Below are 11,432 nucleotides of genomic sequence, written 5' to 3' on the forward strand. Positions count from 1 at the left end.
TTTGTTGTTATCTTACTGCTTGAAATTGGTTTTCTCTGAATATTTGTTAGTTAGGACTATTTTTTCCCAAAGGCTTTCCTTCCATTCTTAACGGTTTCTGTGTGTTTGCGTGTTGTGTGCATTTGTCTAAATTACTTAACATCCTTTTTCCCCAGTAAAGTGTTCATCGAGTTTGTGTTTAGAGACATTTTATTATAGCTATAAGGAGCACACTCGTTTGTGATTCTGGTATTTTTACATTACCTTTACAGAAGAAATAGGTCATGAACACTTTTTACATCCAAGTGTCTTCTTAGAATTTAAATCAGAATTCCTTGGGATTTCTTCATACTGTCCATTATGTTCTGTTTTTTTTCTTAATTAATAAATTGCCTTTCTTTTAAATAAGTAGATCATAATAATGTTACTGAGTCCCTACTTGGTGCCAGAAATTAAATTCTGTGAATGTGTTATCTCATTTGCACCTATAATGACTCTGAAATGAGTATTATTGTTTCCTTGTTATCACTGAGCAACATGAAGCTTAGAATGTACATTACTTATGTATTTTGGACATAAGGCTCCTTTGTGACAGCAAATATTTTGAAACATAAGTGCACATGCTACTTTGTAGAAATTTAAAAACAAACTATGGGGGGAAAGAGAATATACACTTTGAATATATTACTAGTATGAAGAATATGCATTTCATGGAGTAATTTCAGAAATGTTTTTATATTGAAAACATTGGAACTATTTTCATATTGAAAAAATTGTTAAAACATATACCATGCTTTAACCTTTGAGTTATAGATTCTTCAGGAGATTATAGATGTATGTCTGTCTTAAAAATGATTAATGTAGCATATACCAAACTTGACTCACAGAATTTTAATGGATGAAGTTTCATGTTGGAAAGGGGGCGGGAGGTCTATGATCAAACAAGTCTTGAAAATTCTTAATACTATAAACCCTTTTTGAAGAATCTCACTGCATTAGTATAATAAAAGCTATACAGAAATTGGTGTTGTTTAAATTTTGTCCAGATTCGTGCAAATGTAACACAGAATTTTTTTTTCATGGAATATTCAAAAAAATTTTTCCGAACTTTGAAAATGTTTTACCAGTTTGATATTTTGAAAGTCCTACCATTGCTAATTGTCACTGATTCTAGGATTCGGTTTCACCATTATGAAAATATGGAAAAAATACCATCTCCTACTATACTAACTTGACTAACTGATATCCAATGATTTAATTGCAGTTAATATGGAAAAGTAGAAAAACTTGCCAATCAAGGGGAATTTTATGAGTTTTCTAATCCCTTAATGAAGAATAATACTTAGGAGGCCATTAAAAGCCCTGGGGATTGTTTGGCTCCTTTCTGCCATTCCTGCTTTCCATTCTTAGCTTCTAAACAGAAAAGGATGACTAATGGGGCAGCCCGGGTGGCTCAGCAGTTTAGCCGCCTTCAGCCCAGGGTGTGATCCTGGAGACCTGGGATCAAGTCCCACGTCGGGCTCCCTGCATGGAGCCTGCTTCTCCCTCTGCCTGTGTCTCTGCCTCTCTCTCTCTGTGTGTCTTTCATGAATGAATGAATGAATGAATAAATAAATAAATAAATAAATCTTAAAAAAAAAAAAGAAAAGAAAAGGATGACTAGCAATAACAAATGAAAATTACAGACAATTCCATATTATGTTCCAAATTCTGTGGTGAGAAGTATATCTATCAGTCTTTACAATATCACCCAGGTTGATAACCAAATTTTACAGAAAGGGAAACAGAAGCTCAGATAGCTTGTCACTTGTCCAAATTTACAGAGGCAGTAAGATGGCATCTGTAAGAGATAAACTACAGTTGGCCTGACTGCAAAGTTCATTATGCATCCTATCAATTATTATGCTGTACTACCTAAAAACTAATAGGCAAGCCAAAGTTAAAGTACCCTGTAAGCTCAAAGTACGCATTTCTAGAAACAGGCATACTGACTGGCTGACTAAATCATCCATTTAAGGGGTATATATGTACACCACAGTACAGTTCTCACATAAATGAGCACAGTAGGGTATATTAGGAATCACTCTTTCTCTTTAAACTCCTAGACATCACATCAGGGCTTTTTTTTTTCTTTTTGGTCAGTTCTACCTGGCTGTGGTAGACTATAGGACTTCTACTAATGTTATATTATCTGCCAACCTTTACCTCGAGACATGTTAAACCCCAGTAAAATGGATATATCAACTCTCAGCATGCAACCTCGATTTCTTCATAGCTAAGTCAACATTGTCACTTGTCAAGCATTATGGCTTAGACTTGTTCACCAGAACACAACATAAATGGCAGAAAGACAGTCCAGAGGAGAAGAAAAATATTGCTGAGTAATTCTATTTTTAATCAAATGTTGCTGAACAATTTAACTCAAGAGAGTGAAGAATAATTGAATGAGTATACATATGAGAACACTCAGAGATTGGTAAAATACATGTCACTACATTTTCTTATGTGAATATTATTTAATGTTTATTGCATATTAATACAAAAGTATAATTAATTGTGTTAATTTACATTTAATCCATTCCCTTAATATATGATGATGATGACGACGTGTATGTGTATGTATCAAAAACAGTAACAGATAATGAACAGCACAGTGCAGGGAGTCGTGAGATACAGAACGTATGCAGATGAAATCCCCTGTTAGAGTAGGTGAGTTCAAATGGGAGTTTGCACAATAAACTGTCTGCAGTACATAATTTTGCATGACTTAACGACATTTACAGGACATGGACATTATTGCATTGAAAAGCATTAACAGAGAAGCCCCTGGAAGGAAGGTACTATCTCAGAATGGAATGCGTGTCTGTCGCTGGGAGGGTACAAGAAAAGGGTAAGATAACTATCTGACACAATTATTCCCTTAGGCAGTCGGCAAAACAATTTAGGGGCACATAGTATGTATCAGACATCGTATTAGATGTTGTTGCTAGAGACAAAGGACACCCCACCCGCCAAGAATTGTAGTTAAGATAATTGAATAAAAATGTATGGAGAGGTAAAAAAAAGTGGCTGTCGTGACTACATCAAGAAGCCAGGAAGTGCAGGACAAGCCCAAGGTAGTTCTGGGTTGTTTTCATTGGCTCTGCACAGAAGTTGTATGGAGATCTCTGAACAATAAGCTGAAGAGGGGAGTCCCCAAGTTCAGTTTCCCATCTGACACTGAGCCCTAGAGGACTTCATTGTGAGCATGGGAGAGTCCACTTGGGGTCCTTACTGATTTAGGTATAACAGTAGATTAACCATCCCAAGCTTTAAGTATGAGTTTTATGAGTGACCAGAAAGGAATTTTGAGAAAGCAAAACAAGAATTTTTTTTTTTCTAAATAATGTCTGAAAACCTTTTCTAGACTCTTTCTGGCTTAATATGCTGACAGCATCACAACCAGGAGTACCAGAGTCATACCTGATGACAGATATTGATTTTCTGTGGCTAGCTTAACCTGGGATAGAAAAGGAAATCTTTGTAAATGCATTCAGGAGTCCTGTTTGGGAAATTATTTGTTTCACTTATTAAATATATTGTGATGTATCCACAACATGACAGCAACTAACTGTATCAACACTTACTAGAAAACAAAACTAAAATGCATTTTTCACCATGACAGCAAGCTCACAAAAAGTCAAGGAGACTGTGACAGTAAGTCAAAGAGATCAGTAAAAGGATACCAGGGGCAGGTCTAAAGTGGAGAGTTCTGTGCAACTCTAAAATTCCTGTGCCATTATGCTTTGTGGACCATCTGGCCACACCATGCTTTTTTGTCTTTTCCAAAGTTCTAAACTGGATGCTTTTCTTGCATCCAGTATTTAATTCATTATATCCAATATTTAATACAAACACATAGTGTTTGGCTGTTGTTATTTTGCATAAGCAAATGCTCAGTTTCTTACTAAAAAATCACTGTGGGAATCCCCCTCTGTGCCTTTCTTTCTTCATAGGTAAAACGAGCAATCCAGGAAGAAACTATCTCTACAGGCCAGTCCCATGTTTCTAAGGTAACGGAAGACTAAAATATCCAAAGATAATATTTGAAAATCAAATGAGTATTTGCTAAAGGATTTTATAGTCAATATTCTTTAAAGATACATAAATTCACATAAGAACTACTTTTACCTGGTGATTTGTGGTTTATGTACAAAGGTGCATGTGAGTCAGGAGAAATATTGAAACGTGTCTATCACCTTTTGTTGTTGTATTGCAAGTTAGTGCATTAAGCACTTGATCTAACTAAAGTAGAATGTCTTTGGAAATAAATCACATAGGTTCTATTCATCTCTTAGCCATAAGATTAAAAGGAATGTCAAAGTTGAGCTCCTGTCAAGTGGTATTCTTGCTAGTGTTATTCTTAGAATTAGCACTGACATTTATCAAGGTCATCATAATCTTGAACTAAATGCTTGAAAAGTTATGTTGAGTCTGTATTCTCAGAATATGCACATCCAGCAATTTTCAGGTCAAACTATTTCATCCATTATAACAACTGAGATCTGAACAATTGACTGACAAATCAGATGATCTGCCCAACTGATTCACTGAGTATGAGAAAGATCTAAATGTGATCATTAGTTTGATTATCAAATCCAGTTCTTACTTTTTGATGTTCAAAGTGGTAATTAAAGAGTAATGATGCTGCTTTGGATCAACCCCCTTTCCGTACCTAAATAAGCCCTATGTTATATTATCAGGCATTAAATATATACTAAGTCAAAACTAACTTCTGATCAATATTTTTGGGTTATGGATTACTATAGTACAAAGGTGGAAGCAATTGCTCATCTGCTTGAATTACCTGAGTACCTAGTACAATTTGAATGTTGAAACTGGACCAAGCTTTCTTATCCCCATGTAACTTCCATTTCTTTTCAATCCCACCCTTCCATTCCCAGAGATGGGTTATTTGCCAAACTAGCATGTTTCCATGACAGGTATAAAGTTGTCTACCTACATTATAGGGGCAGCTATTGATATTTCATCTTTCTGAAGACATTTTGTGAGACTTCAGAGACCCAAGTAAACTTACCTATGAATATGGCAAGCTTCTTTCTGTAAATAATGAACCAGAGAGCAGTAAAGAGGCATTACTAACAAATGGAATTTTAAAATTATCTGTAACTGAGAGTGAGCCTATGCAATGCGTTATTTTCAGCAACCTGAAATGCACTTCATAACTTCGATCGTGCCTGAAATAAGGGTCATCTGCATAGGTTGCATGACCCATCTCCTCATCCATCTGCTTTGTCAGTGTGCTCGTTAATGTCTTCTGTCTTTACGCTGAACGTGTTGCCTCTGAAGTGCTTTGCTCGTGTTAACTGATGAAAACTAAACACCTCCCATTATCCTCTTTGTGAAAAATAATGTTCTGATGTACCAAATTAATTTAAGTAATGTAGTGGCTAAATATTAAATATATTAAAATATATTTCAAGCATGTGGTACTTTATTTACTGTATGACTAATGAATCTAATAGACTAAGGTTAATATTATGAAAACTAAGTATTATATGTCAAAAACATTTAAATGAGAAATAAAAGAGAAAATAAGAATCTTAACTGAATTATAATAAAATAATAGGAAAGATATAACAGCTTTTTGATGATTTTTCCCTCTCAACAATTAGCCGGGAGAAAAAAAAATTATCATGACAATGTTTTAACTTAGGAAATTGCCTAGGGCAAAATATGATAATTCTGATTTTTACTTCTTATTAAAAAAAGGTCACATAGAATGGAATTTTATTTCCAAGTAATGCAAAAGGCTTCAAATAAAACAAAAAGAATATATGTATATTTATAATAATTTCTTTTAAATTTCAGATACATATGTTAATATTTAAATGGTTTTTAGGTTGTTGTGATGTTTAATTTTTTATATATTAGACTACAAAAGTAAGGAAATTACTGTATTACAGAAACAGTAAGGACACTAAGTTTAAAAGTCTTCATCTGTCTAAATAGAAATTTGATCCTCTTCACTGCCCATAGCCTGAGCATAGATCTCAAGCTTTCTATGATTAAAATGACTGATGCATCAAAATATGTTTCTTAATTTTATTGTCTCATTCAGTATACTACTAACCACTACAAACATAAAGAGAAAAAGGAAAGTATTATGCAACAGGAACATACATAACATATAAACACATAACATATAAAAACCTATATTTGAATCTAAGAAATGCTCTAAAGGAAAAAACAAATGGTATTGTGTTTGCCATCTCCCACAGAACAGCCTTACATGGTTTTCATTTGCTTTATTTCCATCCTTCACTTGGACAGGAAGCTCTTAACTGTTTTCTTTCATGCTTCTTTTTTTCTCTCTTGCCTCCACTCCAGTGTGCGCGCGCACACACACACTGCCCCCCAACACACACACTCCCCCCACCCCAACACACAGCCACCCCCCACCCAAACACACACTCTCTTTTTCCTGTAGTCTCTGCAGTAAAAGCTACCATAGTTATCTCCTGGAGACGTCTCATGCAGACGCCTCAAGCAGACGTCTGCCAGTGGATGCTAGGAAATGCTGATTGAGAAAGGGTTTATCTACTTTTCATCCAAAATATGTGAACCATTAAGGAAATTATAAAAAGCAGCAACAATATACTCTGGTTTTATTCAGAACCTTTCCCTTAGCGATTATTAAAAGGATGATATTTTTAGCCAAAGAAAGCAAAATGCATCTGCAGCAGCTGGTTTCCAAGGAAACAGAATAATTTAAAACCATGTGGAACTCTGCTCTCTAATTTTCATCAATTCCCCTTCATTCCTGGAGGTAGCTTTACTCGGAATTTATAATTTCCAAAAAATATAACTTCCTTGATTTATTTTTTCTAATACATTTCAAGAGGTGACTATCTAGTCATATATATAACCTTAAATTCCAATCTAGGGAGAGGTAAATTTGTAGCATCATTTTGTTTTAAAAACCAAGATCAGAAGATTCTATCAATAATTAGAAACATGGCAATACTTCAGTATCATAAACTAATTTTTGAAAACCAGAGAGTGCAAAAATAAACCATGCAAGTGTATTTGCTTGGATCAATAGGACGTAAGCATGTAAACATATTATTAGCTATATTCAGTGTGTGTAGGAAATTTAAGATAGTTCTCCATTCATTTAGATGATCTTTTCCCAACATCCAGTAGTTTTTCTTCCCCCTTTATTTTTAATTTTTCAAGAACTGTTGTGCTTTTGTCATTAAAAAAACAAAATCCATTTCTCAGACAAAAAAAAGCAAAAACCGGATCAAAAAAATTCTTATATATTATACATATTCATTGTTAGTTTGTGATTCATTCAAAGGAAGTATTTTAAAAGTACTTGAACATATCATTTAAATCAGTGAAAGACTTTTATTTTATTATAATCAACAAGTCTTAATTGATCGCCAATGTGCCTAAGTCAAGAGCAGTATCTCTTAAAAGAAGCTTGATCTTAATGAGATCCTTCCTCCCTTAACCACCCAATATTTCTGACTTAAACTAACTATATAATTAAATGACTTGTAATAAAATTATTTTTCTTCTTTTTCCTGTGTGTCATGTAGTCTACACATTTAGAACTCTTGCCTAAAAAAAGACAATATTAAGAGATACAAGCAGCTGGTAAAGTAAAATCTGAACTTCTGAGCTGTTAAAGAAAAAAATTATTGCCCTAGGGATCTTACCAACAATATAAATGTTGCGAAGGAACCCTTATCTAGATATATTTGATTGATAAATGAAACCGCCAATGAAATTTGCCTATTAAGATGCTATTTTTTACAGCAATGTTTAATCCTTCATAAACAGGTTTCTGAGCTTTTAAATGAAAACAACCCTATGCATGTTGCTAAATATAGTTGTTTTATCATCACATAAGTTTACAATTTACAAAATGAAATGATACAACTACTCAATAGCATGAGATTTATCAAGAGGAGTAAGTTAAATAAAAGAGCTTAAATGCATACGAACCATTCCTTCTAATTCAGCACTTAAAGAGCCTACAACCGGCAAAAATTATTTTCCTAAACCATTTACTGTATTGTAAACATTAAAAGACACCACATGAAATTTTATGTCGTCTATTCAGAGAAAGCTCCATTTTCTCAGAACCTGTGGAATTTCCCAGGCTTTCCTCATCTTTCCTTTCATTCCCAATCACGTAAACTTGAATAGAAACAAAAAAAGACACACGGTGACTCATTTTATCTATTAATTTTGCTTCAATCACACTTTCCTAGAAAGTTATCCGGGGTAAGACATGCCTCTGGTGTTTTTATCAGCTAATGGTGTGGCAGGGAGAAAAACCCCAGCTCATTGCAAAGCTTCCTTAAGCAATGAATGGGACACACTTGCAGGAAAGGTCTTCAGAATAATTTTCGCATCATAAAATTGTCTCAATAGGCACTGAGAAGCATTCTGTTTTGAAGAAAAAGATTTTTTTCTTTTTTGCTCTTACCTGTAAATATGGTTTCTGTACTTCGGCTCCGTCAGAACAGACTGAAGACTTCACTCCTCCCTCGTCTATCCATCAGGCAGCAGCCAACCAATCCCGAAGCCGGATCCTGGCATTCTCCGGCTCATGCTCCCTGCTTTGCCTCCATCCCGTGTTTCCTCCCACCCCCACTCTCTTAGAGGGCAAATCCTTGCAGCTGGGAGAGAGGGAGTGGAGAACAGGAACATGAAGAGGAAAGGAATAAAGAGATGAAAGATATTTCAAAAAATAGCTCCAAACCATAAACAAAATCTGCAGGTGAACTCAGCTGAAGCACAGTGTCTCGCTTTGAATTTAGGAAAAGAGGGTTAATCAGTGCCTCAACCACCTGAAATTAGAGCCAAATATTCAGGATGAGACCTAGGTAAATTGCCTGTCTTTTCAGCTCCCACTGATTTTCCTCAGGGGAAAAAGAAATTCTCTCTCCGTTGTATATTTTGATATGTAGATAGAGGAGGTTAAGACTGAACAGCAAGATGACATTATGCATATGCAGCTTGCAAAGAGATAAAATTAAAATGAATCAAGACCCTTTACGTTGATGTAAATGCAATGCATTTGCATTTCAACCTCTGTTTGGCACAGTTTCCATTTAAAACCAGTTTCAGAGTCTAATCAGTATGAAAAAGATATTTCATCCTGAGAATTAGAATATTTAAATATTTCAAAGCTGTGTGGTTTGCATTGCTTCAGATTCCTTAAAAGCTGGCATCAATTTGCCTTTGTGAATAATGGAGCCTGTTAAAGATTAAAAAGGGATCAGCCACTTAGTTGCCATGTCTCAAAGTGACTAATTGAACTCCAATTTTATTCTAATAACCTTGGGCAAAATCATTTCACTTTTGAACTAAGAACGTAACATGTATAAAAGGACAACTGAGGAAAGCATCCAGTTATAATACTTTCAGGCAACAAAGCAAACCCACCTACAGCTTTAGGGAGGCTAGGTTGGGACTAACAAAGAATTTAAACTATACACAGATTGTTTTCTTGATTTTAAAAATAGAATGCAAACCATGGCCCTTTAAGATAAAAAGGTATTAATTGAGCTTCTGCTAGTGGAGGTGGTCCGAAAAAGTTTCCTTGGGGAGATATAAATTAATAGATATTTTCTCCCCCTTAGGGGTATGTACTGTCTACCTGAGATATTACAGGTTTTGGTATTCAATTTCTCAAATCATTAATGTATCCTCATGGAAATAAGACCACAAAGAGGAAAAAAATGCTAAGAAAATGTTCCTTATCTCCAAGAGTAACGTGGGAGCAAATCATTGGTAGTCTAGAAATAACTGTACGGAAAGGGTTTAGGGGTATCAATCTTTTTAGCAGAGAGTGCTAGTGACTTGACCTGAAGCTGACTTTAGATAGAAGTGCACTGATTTCACTTTGTGTGTGCAGTTATTTGGAGTAGTTCTGGGAGACCCTACTAGATACAAGGGGAAGGTTAAACCCCTCTACTATGGAAAATGCTTTCAAAACCTCTGTCCTATTGCTTGGAATTGCTGGAGGAAGCCCGAGGACAGCATTTTTTAAAGTGGGGGCTGGGGGCTATCTATATCAGAATCATTGGCGGAAGCCTTGTTAAAAAGTCAGATCTGTGAACCTCACTCCAGATTTAAGGAATCAACATTTCAGGAGTTGGCAACTCAGCATTTTTAGCAAACTCTCCTGGGTGATTTTTCTGCCAACTGTGCTATAGGTAGCAATATCCAGTAGACAAGTATTCCTTGGGCACAAACTCTAACCAAATTTCATCATGATTTTAGGGGAAGAAAAAGAGGATGGGCGGGGGAGGGAGGTTAACAAATTTAGCTTGAAGATTTTGAATTTTTTGAATATCCAGACTGAAATATTAAGTAGTTAGTTGATATGAAGTACAGGTCTGGAGTGTAGATGTGATTTAGAGATCATCTAGAGTATGGCTACAGCATTGAGAGTAGATGAGCTTCCTTAGGTCAGTGCTTCTTAAAATTGTGGCCCAAAATATTCTTTTAACAGAATTAAAAATGCAGACTAATGGACTCTACCCAAACCTCCTGAATCAGAATCTCTGGAGTGAAGTTCAGGAAGCTCCATTTCTAATAAATTTCCCAGCCAACTCTCTATTGTATACTGAAGTTTGAGAATCATCATTCTAGAAAGGGAAGTAGATTGAGAATGAAACTCTGGGGTATATTTACATTTAAGAACAAACAGAAGTGGAATGAAGAAAAGATTATGAGAGGAACAGTTAGCCAGTAGGAGGCAAACCAAGAGAGTGGTCTACCAAAATCCAAAGGAATAGAGAATTTTGGAAAGATGCCCTTTGGGAAGATGCTCAAGGGCTTATGTCAGGGTCTAATGCCTTGTTATACAAAGTGCAATTCACTGAAGTCAGTTCAGGCATCCCCTGGAGTTTCCTTTAATGCAGAATCACTGGTCCCATTCCAGTAAACTGAATCACAATCTGCATTTTATTTTATTTTTTTAATATTTTATCTATTTGAGAGAGCATGTGAGCATGAGTGGGGGGAAGGACAGAGAGAGAGGGAGAAGCAGACTCCCCACTGAGCAGGGAGCCTGAGTGGGGCTCCATCCCAGGACCCCCTGAGATCATGACCCCAGTCAAAGGCAGACACTTAACCCACTGAGCCACCCAGGCACCCATGTGCCCCGACAATCTGCATTTTATTTTAATAAGATCTTCAGGTGAGTTGTACGCACATTTAAGTTTTATTCTTTATTCATTTTTCTTTTCTTTTCTTCTTTTAGCATGAGACTCTTTTTTTTAAATTTTTATTTATTTATGATAGTCACAGAGAGAGAGAGAGAGAGGCAGAGACACAGGCAGAGGGAGAAGCAGGCTCCATGCACTGGGAGCCCAACGTGGGATTCGATCCCGGGTCTCCAGGATCGCGCCCTGGGCCAAAGGCAG

At 35.8% G+C, this 11,432-nt stretch overlaps 1 protein-coding gene across 1 annotated transcript in view; it reads right to left on the reverse strand.

The window, feature by feature from the left end:
• The window catches only part of CSRNP3 (cysteine and serine rich nuclear protein 3), a 189,423-nt gene extending 180,867 nt beyond the window's left edge, over positions 1–8,556 (reverse strand). Inside the window, exon 1 of the mRNA XM_077883087.1 lies at positions 8,483–8,556. The gene's annotated coding sequence lies outside the window, so the exon portion shown is untranslated. The remainder of the gene's footprint in view (positions 1–8,482) is intronic.
• Positions 8,557–11,432: the final 2,876 nt, after the last annotated feature.

The sequence above is a fragment of the Canis aureus genome, chromosome 34, assembly GCF_053574225.1.
Source record: "Canis aureus isolate CA01 chromosome 34, VMU_Caureus_v.1.0, whole genome shotgun sequence".
Lineage (NCBI taxonomy): Eukaryota > Metazoa > Chordata > Mammalia > Carnivora > Canidae > Canis > Canis aureus.